The 16,056-nt window shown below is 41.2% G+C and overlaps 1 non-coding gene and 1 pseudogene across 1 annotated transcript; both read right to left on the reverse strand.

Moving 5' to 3' along the window:
* Positions 1–409: 409 nt before the first annotated feature.
* LOC114635636 lies at positions 410–540 on the reverse strand. The gene has a single exon (XR_003713504.1). It is a non-coding gene; the product is annotated as a small nucleolar RNA SNORA17 (small nucleolar RNA).
* Positions 541–4,433: 3,893 nt separating this feature from the next.
* Positions 4,434–6,396, reverse strand: LOC114635634 (annotated as a pseudogene).
* Positions 6,397–16,056: the final 9,660 nt, after the last annotated feature.

Raw genomic sequence — 16,056 nt, forward strand, 5'->3', positions numbered from 1 at the left:
TTTTTACAGGATGCTTTAAATTCTTTTTTCACTCTTAGATAATTTCTTAATTTACATTTAAATATTATCCCCATTCCAGTTTTCCCACCCACCAACAAATCCCTATACACTATCTGTCCTTCCCCTGATTCTATGAAGTTTTTTCCTACCTTCCCACCCATGCCAGCCTACCCTTCCTGCCACTCCCCTACACTGGGGCATCGAGTCTTCACAGGACCAAAGGCCAATCCTATTGATATCCCACAAGATCATCTTCTGCTACATAATAGGCTGGAGTCATGAGTCCTTACATGTGTCCTTTTTAGTTGGTGCTTTAGTACCTCAGTGTGTGTGTGTGTGTTTGTGTTGTGGTTGATTAATATTCTTGTTCTTCCTATGGGGTTGAGAACCCCTTCAGTTCCTTCAGTTCTGTGTTATACTCTTCATTGTTCAGATGTTCTCAGAGCACAACACTGAGCTTACACATAGCCTTTCTCTTCTCTGCCACCTACTGAGGCACATGAGACACAACTGCCACCCTGCCAATGACCTAGGGGCAGACCATGTCAATAATTTAAATCATTAAATGTCAGTGGATTTCTGGTCTGTACGATTGAAGAGTAAAACAACAAAACCAAAAACTACAACAAAGACAACAACAAAACAGCTAATATTATTTTCAAAGGAAAGACTTATTACCAAAGAATAATTAGCCAATCTTTTATCAAATCTTAAACTAGACCAGGAGATTCCTAAGCTCTGGCCAAGTAGTGAAGACTCATCAACATAAAACGTAGTTTGACAAGACTATAGGGTAATTGTCTCCAATAGTAGGAATTAATCAATACTGCTTAGTATTACTTAACCTAAGATCTTAAAGTTTGGAAAATGCTTTCAAATAATGAACGTAATTCAAATTCTCTGAAGAATATTGTTGGAAGTTTGATGTGGATGGTATTGAATTTGTATAGATGACTTTGAATTTTTTTATTTTTTTTTGAACAGTGCCTAAATCTTTATTTTTCATAACCTACATTTTTCAAATTAGACAGTTTTACACAAAAATGACACAAAAGGAAACTTAAATTACCAATAGTTTACATGTAAGCTTGATTCCAGTCTTAATGAAAAGTAGAACAGAAACAGAAACCCTCAGGCAAGCTTCCAGGTTACACTCCCATTCTGTGACTTGCAGCTGTTAGTGCTCCTGGAATCTTCGATTGTATGTTGCTTTCTGTTTAACAGGCTACAAAGCACACAAACCCACAACTATAGCTCACTGAAGGGGACACAAAGACAGGTATGTACCATCAGTCTCCTGCTGTGACACACTGGACCAGTTTTTCAATATCACCTGCAGAAACTCTAATACAGCAATATAAGACTCTTTTTTATTTTCTTTTTTTTTGTCTTTTTTTTTGCCACCCACTAGTGGCAACCAGTGATGCAATGACAGGAGGGATTCACAGAGACATCATGACACTGACTACAAGAGAAAAATCACTTGAAATTCATGTCTGGTGAAGTGGGGCCAGATTCCTAGTCTGTATTTCCTTAGGATAATTAGGCATCACCACACAATTTTACAAGTTAAAAATGTCATTTGTGACTGTGGTATCTCTGATTCTATACCTTGAGATACTGAAAGGAATGAGTAATCTTAAAAAGTAGATTATGAAAACCACATATCACACTTGCTGTATGTGACATAGCAAGAGCGTCCTATTTTGATAACTTCCATTTTTTTCTGAGTGGAAAACCTCAAAGTGTTCAGGAAGTCTCTGTTTTGACATTTTACAGCTATTTGGCATATCACCTTTGCTTCCTGAAGATGAGTGCTATAAAAATCCCATGTGAGCGAGGCTTTAGTTCCTGGTGCCAGGCTGTCACTGGCTAAGCGGTAATTACAGTGTTGTGACCTCATATCTGTACACCTGCCCTTTCGTGCTGCCACTGAGCTTTACACTTCCAGCCAGAGGCCAGCAACACCTACAGCTGCCTCTGGCACACAGGTTTCGTGCTGCAATGCTCAGCCTTGGGGAAAGGACTTCTCATTAAAAATCAAAGATCCTCTGTGAGAGCACCCTTGGGGATAAGGGATGATGACCATAATCTGGCCCCTCTTCCAGCAGAGATGTGACATGAAGGGCCTGAGGCCTCAGGCTCACCTTTCCAGATAGACAGCATCTGCTAGTGTGGGTTCAAGAGGCCAGCTATTTTCCTCCTCTTCTTCTTCTTCTTTTTGTTTTTTTTGTCAGTGATCTGACATCTATAAGGAAATTCGTCCTATGTTCCTCTCACAGGCGTCTGAAACATCAGCATTGTGTGTCCTCCTATGTAACTGAATGACAGTTGCTCTGAACGAAATGCTCAGGGCATCAGGCCATCTTTGCCTCTGGCAGGGAAAAAAATCACTTAACAGTATAATTTTAATTAGCCCATTCTGTATTTTTTCTTTCATTGGAAGATCCTGCCAGTCCCTGCTCTCTATACTTTCCTTCAAAACCCTCACACGTCACATATGATTAGTATGTACTCATATACTTTTTAAGAGTATGGAAACATCCAAAGGCTTTTAATAAGACTTTCCATTTATTTACCTTTTACAGCAAAGAGGCAAAATCAGTTCAACACACCAGTGTAAGGGGAAAAAGAAAAACCTTAACAAATTAAAATAATACTCAAACCACAACATTTAGTTTATCTACATCCAGCTCAACAGTAACATTTATAATATATCAATAATTTTTATCAGATTCTTCTCTGTAGGGTACCTTTCTCAGAGGTTCTGATTATTTACACTGTACAGGCAGAGCACACTCCCAAGTGCACAGATTTAACACAGTAGTGACTATTTGCATTTACAGGATTTTTCAACAATCTGAAAAAGATCAACTGTTGAAGATCTGTAGGTATGTTACAAAAACCACTGGAATTCTTGTACAACAGTATGCGTTCTCAGCAAAACCAACACCAGGAGTTCTGCATGGCAACTGAGTAACCGATCCACTCCCGCCAAACCAGTGGCAGGTCTCCGTGAGCTCTAAGCTGTCTTATACAAAAGTTAAGGGAAAGTCATTTTCACGTTTAAATAAAATACAAGTCTTTAAATATTGGATGGAAATCATTTTTTCTCTTAGGAAAAAAAAAGAAAGGAAAAAGAAATCAAAACAATCTTCAGTATTGTTAAATAGCATTTTGTGGAATAAGCTGTATGGTTCCATATAGCAGGAAATATTTTAATGTCTGCTGCTTAAAATACTTAAAGAAAAATTCTAGGCATTTTAAAACAAAATACTTTATCTGTAACTTTACAATGAACTTGCTAACCTGACTGCACTCTTGCTCTTCAGAAGTGCAGATCTTCTAGAAACAATCAACAAGACCCTCATCCTGGAGGTAAAAGAGCAAGGACTCTGTCCTCCCCAGGCAGAGGGGGACCACAGACAGCACTCTCTCATGGCTAGGTACTTTTAAATCCATGTGCCGATGCAGAGGTACAGGAAGACATCCACACAGAGCTGGCTATGACAGGACTCTCCAGAGAGAGTGTGTTGGAGACACAGACAGAGAAGGCACTGGAGGATGGGAGCCAGGCAGCCCACTAACTCACAGGGACACACATCATGGTACAACTTCATGGTCTGACCTCAGTGGGCAGCAGTTTCTAATTTCATCTAGGTTCTATTCACAGTGTGCTTTGAATATATTTTACAGAGTAGCCACTTGGAACTGGAGTGAGAGGCTGGTTACTTGCTGGCAGGACATCAACTCAAAGGTTTCAGGTCTTTCTAGGATGCTCTGTGCAGGTTCATTCTGCCCACTAGATCAAAAATGAACCGCATGTACATCTGTATCTTGTTTTAAAGCTAGAGTTACCTGTTAGCTAAGGGTTTAGATGAACACACAGCTCCTATGCCAGTTTCTCAGTGCCCTGACACTGCCAGTCCCTTGCTCTGTGAGGTTCAGGCTGTTCCTGCCAGTGCTATCAGCCCCCATCCGTCTGCTGGGACACCCTACCCATGCGACCTTGCAGACCAGCTATTAAGAAAACAAAAACAAACAAACAAAAAACAAACCGAAGTAGCAGAGTTCCCTTAATTTAGAAAAACTCATTATAGGTTTGCATTCAGAGCTAAGTGGAAGCTTAATAAAAAATATCCATTTGTTCGGATAAATACATTTTGTATCCTGAAAAACATCAGACTTCTGTATCACCTCCAGTTAAGCACCAACCTAAAATAAGGTTTATATTATATAATTAAATCCTGAAAAATAGATTTTTTTCCAAGAGGGGGAAAATCCGACTCACAGAATGAAGTAACTTGCAGGTGTCCCATGGGCCCCACAGACACTGCAAGCTCCTAACCAGCGGCTCATTCTGTACTGAGTGGGAGAGCTTCCTTCGGTGAATACAGTTCTTCCAGATCCCCCCCCCCCCAGGCATCCAGCTTTCACTGAGAAGACTTGGGAGGAGTGTTCTGTTCCTTGTTCAGGCGCTTGCAGGCAGCTGGAGGTGATGTAGGCACCCAGGCTGCCTCCTCTGATCTTTGGGGACTCCAGGAGTGGACTTGGGGGCAGAGGGCTCTCTGTATCTCTCCACAGGCTCAGCAAGCTTCTTCTCCTCCTTCCCACAGGCAACAGTGTTTGGCTTTTGTTCTTTGGAGGGTTGCAATGGTTAGGAGGAAGCAGGCTCTTTACTCCTTCTCTGACAGATCTCTGCATACCTGGGCTTTCGCAATTCTGTTGCTGCTCCATTCACCTGCAGGGATTTACATGCAGTTGTAGTAGGAGTAGAAGGGAGTCTGTCCACACTGTGAGTGTCCCTCGGCTTTTCTGCCACCTTGGGGTCCTCGGGTAAATGGGCCAGGGAAGGGGAGCATTCAAACGCTGCTGACACAGCACAGGGCGCTGGCATGGAGGGCTCTCTGGGTCCCACTACAGGAACAGTGTTTGTGCTTGCATCTGTGCTGAGCTTTCTTTCCTTTGAAGATCCTATGATCAAGCTGGAAAGCCTGTTTTCAAATAAGTCCTCTGTCTTCAAATTGCCTGCAGCTCCAGGTCACGGGGGGAAGTTGGACAGCCCCAGTTCGAAACTCGGTGATGGAGGCTTTGCTGGTGCTGGAGACTGCGTCTGACTGCTTGTAAACGTCTCTTCTCTTTTCTTCCAGTAGCCAAAGGAATTTTCCCTGCTTCTGGGAGGCTCTTGTCTAAGTGATGTCAGAGGAGACATGGCAGGTTTGAAGGTCCGAGATGTAAACCCATTTATAAATCCAGTACTTGGAAAAGGAGTTACCAAGGGTGGATCAAAATAAATATGTGTTGCTGACGATGTCTGGGGGGTGATCAGGCTGTACAGAGGGAACTGCTGTGGGGGCTATACACTGGAGGTAAGTAAAATGATGTAGCATAACGCTGCTATGTGTAAAGGTTCATGTCCAGAGGTCGAAATCCATTCTTTGGCAAAAATGTGTTTATCACTATTGCCTTTGCTTTTATCCGCACCTTAATTGGCTTTCCTTGGAAAGTTCTGACTTCTTCTCAAAGGTATTTGTAAGCCTGCTTTGCATCAGCTTCTGTTTCAAAGGTAATAAACCAATTATCATTATAGGCAAATTCACAGTTCATAAATTTTGGTAAATTATCTCCTTTAAATAGTGCTTCTACTTCTTCCACAGGGGTCGATTCCGATATTTCACACAATATTTCTATGCACCGGTTTTGATTTGGCCTTACTTTCTCTCCCTTCTCATCCACTTGGACTAAAGGTAAAGATCTTAGCACTTCCACAATCAAATCCACATCAGTACTGAGTTTCTTGATATGGTCAAGGTTAGCTACCGTTGTAATTGGCACATACTGATCACTGTCCATCTGGGATATAAGGTACATGTCGCTAGCAAGATTCTCCCTAGATAAGCAGAATCCCAATCCTTTTTTAAGTACTTCCCGAGGGTCTTCCTGGCTTTCTGGTTGAGACTCATTTCCTCCTGTATCTTTCTCAGGCAGCGATTCATAATCTGAATGGTCCAGAGCCAGAGTGCTCATGTCTGTCTGCTCTGCCTCCTGTGCGTCTGGGAGCACTGCATTCTCACGAATATTCTCACCATCACTATTGGCATCCAATCCCTGCTGGCCGCAGTCTGTAGGATGACCAGGAGCCTCTTCCCACGCAGCATTCACACCAACAGCAGCACTACTTGCTTCCAAGTGGAACATATGAGTCCCCAATACTTTTGCATTAGGGTTTAGATCTGAAACCTTAGTTGTTGGGACCTGAGTCAAAGCTGGGAGGGAACTTGTTTGAGAAGTGGCTTGTGATATAGGACCATTCATCAGATGAGAGCTGTCCTTGCCCTCCTGGATTCGCTGTGTCTGAGGTTCAGCCACAAATTTAGCGTCCAGATCAGAAGTCATGGACTCCACTGGAAAAGTATAATGCTAACCTCAGGACGCTGTCAGTTGCTCGCCCCACCCGACTTGCTGCCTGCGGGCTCTTCACCCCAGCCCTGGTGCCCAGAGATTGGGCAAAACACGCGGGGATGGCTGAGGAGGGAGAAGGCAAGAAAAGGCACCACGGCCGGGCCTGCTTGTAGACAGCAAGAGGAGCTGGTGTGGGCTTGGCAGCTTGCTGAAAATCGATTCTTTTCTCATATCACATATCCTGATTATAGCCTGCCCTACCTTCCTCATATCAGTTCCTCCCCCCTCCTCCACTTCCCTTATTCATCCCTTTCTGCCACTTATGAGAAAAGAACAGACTTCAAAGAATTAGCTTTGCAACCTGACAAAATAAGATATAGTAAGATGAAGAAAAAGGTATGATACTGAAGTTGAACACACTAACCCTACAGAAGATAAAGGGATTCTAGATCAGGCACAAGAGTCAGTGACACATTTCTTCAGTGTCTCATAAAAATATTAAGCAAATAGGGAAAACAAAGATGCAGAAGACCTGGTGTAGGCCCCTGTCAGCCATGTAGTTGAGTTTCAGTCTGGATGAGCTCCTATGGCCATTGCTTAGTTAATTCAGAGAGCCTAGTTCCCAAGGTGTCCTTTGTCCCCTTTTATAATCACTGTGTCTCCTGTTCTACAGGAATATCTTATGGAGGTGACTGAAGCCTGGAGGGAAACAGTGACAGCCATGGGGAGAGGATCAGTGGTAGGAAAACATCAGGGAAGAAGTTGAGTTAAGCAGTGAGAGGTAGCTGAAACACTGCCCCAGCAAAAAGCCAACAGCATAGACTATATAGATGTCTCTGTGTCATTATTAGTAAAAGTCCAGCAGGACCTCAAAAGCCTTGCTATAATCCATGAGCTCTGAGTAGAAGGAAGTGATAGAGAAAATCTCTGCAAAACTTCTGGTTGTGTGCCTCTTCATCTGTTCCCATCTGCTACTAGAGGAACACTTCTGATGATGAATAGAGAGGACACTGATATTTGATCATAAATGAATTTCTTTAGAAATTATTTGAGTTTCTTTTTTTAAAGATCACCAATGTTTTTGTCTACTCCAGGTCTCTAGGCTACCTAGTCTCTGATTCTTAGTTCCCCAATATTGTTGGAAATGGGTTCGATCTAGTAGAACAGGCTGTAAGTTAAAACAGTCATTGGTTGGCTACTCCCAAAAATTCTGTGTCACCATTGCCCTAGCATAGACAGATTGCCTAGGCAAAACATACTGTAGGTTAAAGATTGTGTTACTGAGTTGGATGATTCTCCTTTAATAAACTCCAGGGTATCATCCCTCACAAAAACTCTAGAATTTAATGGAAAAACTTCCTTGTAGGCACCAGTTGACTTCGCCATGTTCAGTGAATTGTGTGGTTTTTGTCATCATTGAGGGGCCCACTGTCAGTTTGCAGATAGCATCCCTCTGTCTCAGCACCAGACTGAGGTGTTGGATGATCTCTACGGATGATCTCCACTGGACTCTCTTGCCAAAATCTCAAATGAATGCAGATATGTTCTGCCACTGCATGCTTTTCATGATTAGAAGAGATGACACTTGAGACTCTGTATTCCCCAATACTAAAACTCCTCATCAGTAACACCATCATACTGTAAAGAAAATCTCCACTGTATTAGGTTTACAATCCCCCAAATGGTTCCTCAATTCTAGGTATCTCCACTCCATCTCACCACTTGCATCATCCTCCTTCTCCATCACATCTCCACCTGTCCCTGCTCAGCTGACAAAATCTACTTAACTTCTTCCAACCAGTAAAAACCACAAGACCTTCTACACCTCTGTTTCTCAACTTTCCTAATGCTGTGACCATTTCTGTAATATTGTGCCTTATGTTATCATAACTCCCCAAATCATAATTGTTTCACTCTAGCTAGGTGGTGGTGACACATACCTTTAATCCCAGCACTTGGGAGGCAGAGGCAGGTGGATTTCTGAGTTCGAGGCTAGCCTGGTCTACAGAGTGACTTCTAGGACAGCCAGAGCCACACAGAGAAACCCTGTCTCGAAAAACCAGAAAAAAATTATTTTACTCTTACTTCTTAGCTGTAATTTTGCTACTGTTAGGAATTTTAATGGAAATAGCTCATACACAGGATATCTGATATGCAATCACTGTGAACTCACCATTTAACCTCAGTGTGGTATGTCTGTATAAGTAAATATTTGAGGGTGTGTCTATGTCCCCTTGTTTCCAAATAACTGCAGTGCAATTTTATGTCTGTTATAATTCATTTTAACTCTCAGGTTCAATACTCAGATGATATGAAGACCAAGAAGAAGGAATATCAGAACGTGTATATCTCATTGCTTCTTAGGAGAGTGAACAAAGTGCTCACATGAGGAAATATGGAGACAACATGTGGAGCAGAGACTGAAGGTAAGGCCGATCAGAGACTGCTCCACCTGGAGACCCATTCCTTAAACCTGCACACTATTGTGGATGCTGGGAAGTGCTTGCTGACAGAGGCCTGATATAGATGTCCCCTGAGAGGCTCTGCCAGAGCCTGACAAATACTGAAGTGGTTACTCTCAGTCAAACATTGAACTGAGTGCTGGTTCCCAGGTGGAAGTATTGTAGATGGGACTGAAGCAGCTGAGGGGTTTGCAACACCATGGAGGGAGCAAAAGTGTTAACTGGCCAGAGTCCATGGATCTCCCAGGAACTGGAAAGAGCAACCAAATGATACACATGGAAGGATCCATGGCTCTGGCCACATATGAAGCAGAGGGTGGCATTGTAGGTCATAATTGGAGGAGAAGCCCCTTGGGCCTGGGGGTGTTTGATGCCCCAGTGTATGGGAATTCAAGAGAGGGAAGACTGAAGTGGATCGGTGGGTTGGGTTTCACCCTCATAGAATGAGAGTGAGGTTGGATGATATGAGAGTTTGTGAATGGGAGACCTGGAAAGGGAAAAATATTTGAAATATAAATAAAGAAAATATCCATTAAAAAATAAAATAATTAAAAAAAAACAAAAAATTAAAAGACTTGGGGACCTGGTATTTTTTATTAAGAAGCTGCAAGGACTAATACCTTAGTAACATCTGTCTTATTGTCACTCAACCAAACTGCTAATAGTCAAGTTGCCAATTACATGCTCACTCTGGTCTATAGCTGCTCTCTCATCTTGACCTCATGGAAATTCTCCCTTTTCTCTTCATGTGACTTCTCTACAGAATTCTCCTCCTAGAGGTCCTTCTCTCTTATACCTCCATGTATTCTGGGACCCCTGTAACTCCAATCCACTCCCAGGCTGAATTTGGAGCTCCCACTCTATTCTGCTCTGTCTAGTAAATAGACTGATCAATTCTTTTACTAACCACTCAAGTGTGATGGAAAATAATTTTTATCAAACACAAAGTCTGCATCCAGATGTTTGGACATAGAAAAGAGTGTCTGAATGCACAGATCAGGAAAGAATCCCCCAAATTAATTTTCAGACTTTTGAGAATCTTCTCTTGAGAGCTCCCTGTTTAGAAGTTTACCCCATTTTCAACAGAATAACTTGTTCTTTTCAAACAAAGTTTCCTGAGTTATATATATATATTTTGAATACAAGCATTCTGTATCTCTCTCCAGAGTTGGTAAAAATCTTACCCTATCCTGAAGGATGCTGCTTTTTCCAACTGAAGGTGTCCTTACAGAAGCTTTTCTGTCTCATGAGGTGCTTTTTATTGCTTGTAGTTTTGAGTGCCTGAGCTCTTCATGCTGTGTACAAAAATTCTCCTGTGCCAATGAGTTAAAGGCTATTCCCCAACTACTCAATGAGCAGAACCAGTGCATCAGTCTTTATGTTGAAATCTTTAATCCATGAGCATCAGAGGTTTTCCATCTTCTGATATCTTTTTCAATTGCTTTGTTCAAAGCTGAGGTTTTTTAACATATGAGTATTTCGTTGTCTTGGTTTGATTTTTCCCAGGATATTTTATATTATTTGAGGCTATTGTGAAAGGTGTTGTTTCCTTGATTTCTTAGTTCATTTGTCATTTGAATATAGGAGATCTAGTGATTATTATTATTTTTTATTTTCCTGGAATTCTCCAATTGTTTATAGGCCATAGGAGTTCCCTGGTGAACTTTATGCACAATATCATATCATATTCAAATGATGAAACATTAATTTATTCTTGAGTCCAGATTTCTTCAATTTCCATGATTGTATACACTTTCTGTTGTCTGTCATATACAGCTGTATTTCTGGTTTTAGTCCTTCTCTAGATGACCTGTCCATTTTGAGATTGAAGTATTGAAGTATAGCAATTTTGTGTGTGAGTGTCTCTAGGTGATTTAAGCAATAGTACTGTTTCCTTTATAGAAATTTGTGTCCTTGTGCCTGGATCATTGTTGTTAAGAATTGAAATATCATGTTGACAGATGTTTTATTTGATACATAAATAATGATCTTCCTAATTTCTTATATTTAGTTCTATTTTCCAGCTTTTTTGGTTAGATATTAAAATGGCTACACCTTCATGTTCTTGGCAATAATCCCATAGTACTGCCCTCTCTTAAATGCTGGTGCCTTCTGCTGCAACTAGGCTTAACATATATCCTCTCAGAGCCCTTCCTCATTGTGCCAAACCTCATTTTCATTGCATGACCACTTCTGCACTAGGACAGCCACTGCAATGGAGACTTCACCTTCAACCATAACATTCTCAGTGTTCTCACAATGTCAGTCCTCAGCTGCCTCCCATGTCCCTTTCACACCCTCAAAACCACTACCACTGGGTCATTCATATACATACAGATCCTAGCTGTAGTAGAAGTACATCCTTAACTATCTGTGGAACCCATTTTCTCTGTTCTCTGAGCAAAAACTCCCAGAATATTTACCCTCAATGGTTCTCATCTCCTCTTGATCACTGCTGGTTTCTTTGCTCTTGCTAAATAGCATCAATTGTTCTAGTAAGCCCTTCTAGTCTTCACTCTAAAAGCTGAGCCATGTGGCTGAAGCTGCCTAGTTCTGCTTCTTGATGGAACTAGAACATGCCCCCTTGTTCTTTTATATCATTACCTGATTTCTGTTTGAAGTGATTTCATTCACTGCCTAAGCTTGGCTGTCCTGAAAGTTGCTTGCAAACTGGCCTTGAATTCAGAGATCTGTATGAATCTGTCTCCTGAATTCTGGGATTAAAGGTATAATGAAACATACCTGGACCAACGTTTTGTACACCCGGAACTCTCTCTGTTCTAGCCTGGCCTTGAATTCAGAGATCTCATTGCCTGTCTCCTGGCGTGTTCCACTAGGCCTGAAACAAAAGGCTTTCATGGCCACTATTCTTCAAGATCTGAATAAATACCTGTGCTTCCAGCCTCAAGTGCTGGATGACTAGTGTGCCCTCTCATTCTGGACAGTTTTCCATTCCTGATTTAAAGTCTAAATTAAAACAGTAACCAAGTTATAGCACCAAATATGATATAGTTATTTCCTGTTCAACTGCAAATACAAGCTTAGCTGTATGGGATCTTTCCATAAGATCATCAATCCCTTGATCTGGTTATTCCTTTCAACATGGGAGTCAGCTCCTTTTCTCTTCCTAGTGCTCCTTTATTACTTGAACTTCATTTTTTTTATTTTTCCACTAATAGCTTGCTAATCTTCATCAAGACACTCTTCATGACAATAAGCCAGAGCACCTAGTATTTGCTGGTCTTATGTCAGTCTTTTTTGTTATCATGCTTAATCTGATTTTGATCACACTGGCATTTGCCTCCTCAATCTCTATGTCAAGGGCAAAAAGTAGCCAGATTCTTCACTAAAATATGACATTAATATATGGCCTGGAGTCATTTTAATATATATGACTTCAAGCCATATACTAATTTCCTTCGCCTCTCAATTTCGTTGAGATAGGCTGCTACAATCTAAGTCATTCTCATCATCAGTATCTTCTATATACCTGCTAGGATGGCCCAAAAGCACACCTGAAAGCAATGCACCACACTCCAAGTCCAAAGTACCCAACTCCACATTCTACCTAACAAACACAGGATCAGATCTATTACAGCAATACCCCACTAATGATACCAGCTTCTCTATTAGGATTTCCATTGGTGTGAAGAGATAATATGCCCAAACCTACTTTCAAACAGGACAACATGTAATTGGGGCTGGCTTACAGGTTCAGAATTTCTAACCATTATCATCATGGCATGAAGCCTAGCACTATCCAGATGAGAATGACATTGCAGGAGCTGATAGTTCTACATCTTATTGTGAATTCTAAAAGGCTGTCTCAAGGGTAGCCAGAGGGAGGTCTCAGTACTTAACCCCATGGGGACACCCTTCAGCCAATGAAGCCAATTAATTTCAACAAGATCTCATCTCTTAATAGTGCCACTCCTTGGTCCATGGATACTAAAACAACCACCCCCAGGAGAGCCAAAACAATCAGGTGCAATAAAGAAACTTGTATAGGTGTTCTTATACATGGTTTTGAATTAAAATACAGGGTAATAGTAAAATCTTCTTTCAAATGCCCTTCCTGATCAATATGAAAAGATCTGACATTTTGATTTTTCTTCCGACTTTTAAAAATCACTTCTCCTATCTAATTAGCATCATAAATGTGAGATCCAATATCAGTTGTATCTCTAATCCATTCAGGTATCAGTTCTCGTTTTGCATTTAATGTCTAATCCCCTTTTCATATTCTGAATCAGTACATACAAAAGACAAACTTAGAATCCACATTTTTCAGATTTTTAAATCTTAATAATATTCTAATTGGTACTGATGTCAATATTTGCAAACAATCAGTAAAGGAATTCTTTGTGAGTTATGTAATTTTAGTAAGAGAATTGGACCTCTTTTTCTGAGAATTTATCCCATTTATCTGAAGCATTTAATGCTGAGAAATGACAGAGAGCCTAGAGTTGGTCATACAGTACAATCTGGCTTTATAACTCAGTCTATTCACCTTTACCTAGCAATATATCCTGGGACATATCAATGCCACTTCCCAATTTATTGTTTGGTAGTCATAGGTCCCTCTGTATGCAATTTTTATCATGAAACTGAAAAAAAGCTTCCAATATTGCTGTTGTGGAACATTTCCAGTCTTTTTGGAATAATTCTGTTCTGAGTGTCATTGAATTTACCATCCGTTTGACATAGAATGAATACATGCTACAAAAAGCAATGGCTTTCTTAAGTCTACTAAAGTCTAACATTTATTAAAGGATTCCATGTCAAAGATATCAGTAAGAAATAATCATAATCAATATTGAACTAATTGCAGTGAAGTCCTTTAGCTTTCCCTTTTCTGCTTTTTCTTTTCATGATGAGTGCATGATATTACCATGATCAGGCATAGTCCATGGGCTCAACTGATGCTCCAAATTGGGAAACAGAAATTGTGTTTGTTACCTGAAATGAGGGGCTACGCAATGGTGTGCAGCCTGCTCAGTGCCCATTTCACCTCACTCTATCCCTTCAGAGGATCCCTAGGTGTGCACCCATCTGCCCCACAGCCAGGTCTAGGACCACAGATGCAGGGACACAGTGTCGTTTTCCCACTATTCGGTGATGCTGGATTCTCCACCAATGAAACACACTCAGAGAAAACTAGAGATTTTCTTAGGAACATTATTATGCTTGAATTAGTCGATATTACTCAATTATTCAGATAGTGTTTCCATTTTCAATTGTTCTTAATTTAGACGTAAGGAAAGATAAAACAAAGTCCTTAGAATAGAAAAATCATTTCTACTTCTTTTCCATCTTCCCAGAATGAAAGACTGGCAGTGAGAGAATGGTTAAGTTCTTCATAATACAGAAGGATTGGTAGGTGTGGCCCTGGACTTAGGGTGAGTTTCAGAGTCGGTTTTGAAAACAGGGTCTCATGTACCCCATGTTGTCTTCCTCTTGGAATTCCAGGTTAACCTTGAGATCAGAGATTCCTGCTTCCACTTTCCAATAGCTAGGCTTACAAGTGGGGCCTTCAGGGACTTTGAGGACAGCACTAGTCACTGATAGAGATCGGTTTTCTAATGTTGAGGTGAGTATCCCCCAGTGTGCCTATAGCCATTTTTTCCAACTCTGCCACCTATTTCAGATTTTGCTTTAAAATGACTACTAAATGACACATAAAAATGAATTGAGCAGAGCAATGTAGGTCAGGGTGATTACATCCTGTAATGTTCTGTATGACGTTTGTTAATCTTCAGCTTTTCTCAAAGACTTACATAGGGCACATCAAATAAAGGGTCCATATATACTGTTATATCTAATGTTGCCTGATCAGAACTAACAAGTGGACAGTAACTTCCTGCACCTTCTTATGACCTACTTTTGTATTTTTGGTTTTGTTTTTTTTTCTTTTTTTTTTTTATTAGTTGACAAAAGTGTTTGGGGCTATGGCTCAGCCCCAAAAATATGAGCTATGGTTCTGATCAATAGTGTATACACTCAATAAACCAACAGGGTTTGACTGAGATTGGTGTTTGTGCAGTTTGTGGGGTGACTAGGGAACCAGAACACAGGATGCAAGGGACTTGCTTTGTCAACTCAGCTGTGTCTATAGTATTGTCCTACACAGGGTGCCTGCCCCCCACCACTACTGACTATTTTTTTTCAGAAAGGTTCTCATGGTATAGCTCAGAGAGGCCTGTGAGGAATCCTGCTTTGGTGACTTTGGCACTGAAAGGAGAACCCAACACACAACCTGAGGCATTTCTATAGTGTAACCAAAAGCTGTCAGTGTTAATACACTCAGACAATGAAACTTATTGCCACTTTTGTGATGTTTGATGTTTCAGTAGAGAGAATTGCTCAGTGTGTTGACCATGCTGTCACACTGCATGACTTTTTAATCCAAATACTGGACCTTCAGTAACAGGGTAGGAGATCTGAGCGTCTTCAAGCGTTAAAGTTTCAATGTGTAGTCAATGTATCATATGCCTTGTGAAACCTCAGGACTGAGGTATCTAATGCCAAATAGCACCCTGTAAAGGTGACAATACTTGTGGAGAAGCTACCTCTGTGATCATCATGAGCACGTGTAGTGAGACAGAGGAAACACCTGGCTGCTTCATCTCCTGGTCTCTATAGAATTATTGGAGAGCTGAGATTCACTTAGGAGGCATCTAATGCCTGGACCAAACTGTGTATGGTGTCACTGGTTTCCAGGCATGCTCTCCTTCTCTTTAAACTCAGGGTGTTCTCTCTACACTCTCTGCATTCTCTTGGGGCAATTTACTTATGTTCTTCTGCCTACAGTGGCTGGCAGACAGTCATCATCCCCTGCAACTGTCCTAAGCAAGAAAGAGGCCAAGAAGGAGGAAAAGAGTCTGACCAAAAAGCTGGAGCTCAGTACCCAGGAGAGAAAAGAGCTGAGAGACCGCTTAATCTATGTCACAGAGGGATCCATGAACAAGAGGTACTCATTACTCCAAACACTTTGGTGTCAGTCTGACATCTGCAATGTCACCCTCATCTCATCCTTCTAAGGTTGTGAGTTCTGGGAAACAGTACCTCCACAGAGTCCCTGTGCCCAACTTTATGTCCCTAAGTGCTTCTTAGAGGAGAGGCTGAACCGGAAGCTTGGTCAGGAGCGAGAAGGGAAACGGACTCTTTTGCTTCCTCCAATTGAAATGTTGAA

Source organism: Grammomys surdaster, unplaced genomic scaffold, assembly GCF_004785775.1.
Source record: "Grammomys surdaster isolate TR1022 unplaced genomic scaffold, NIH_TR_1.0 114610, whole genome shotgun sequence".
NCBI classification, from domain to species: domain Eukaryota; kingdom Metazoa; phylum Chordata; class Mammalia; order Rodentia; family Muridae; genus Grammomys; species Grammomys surdaster.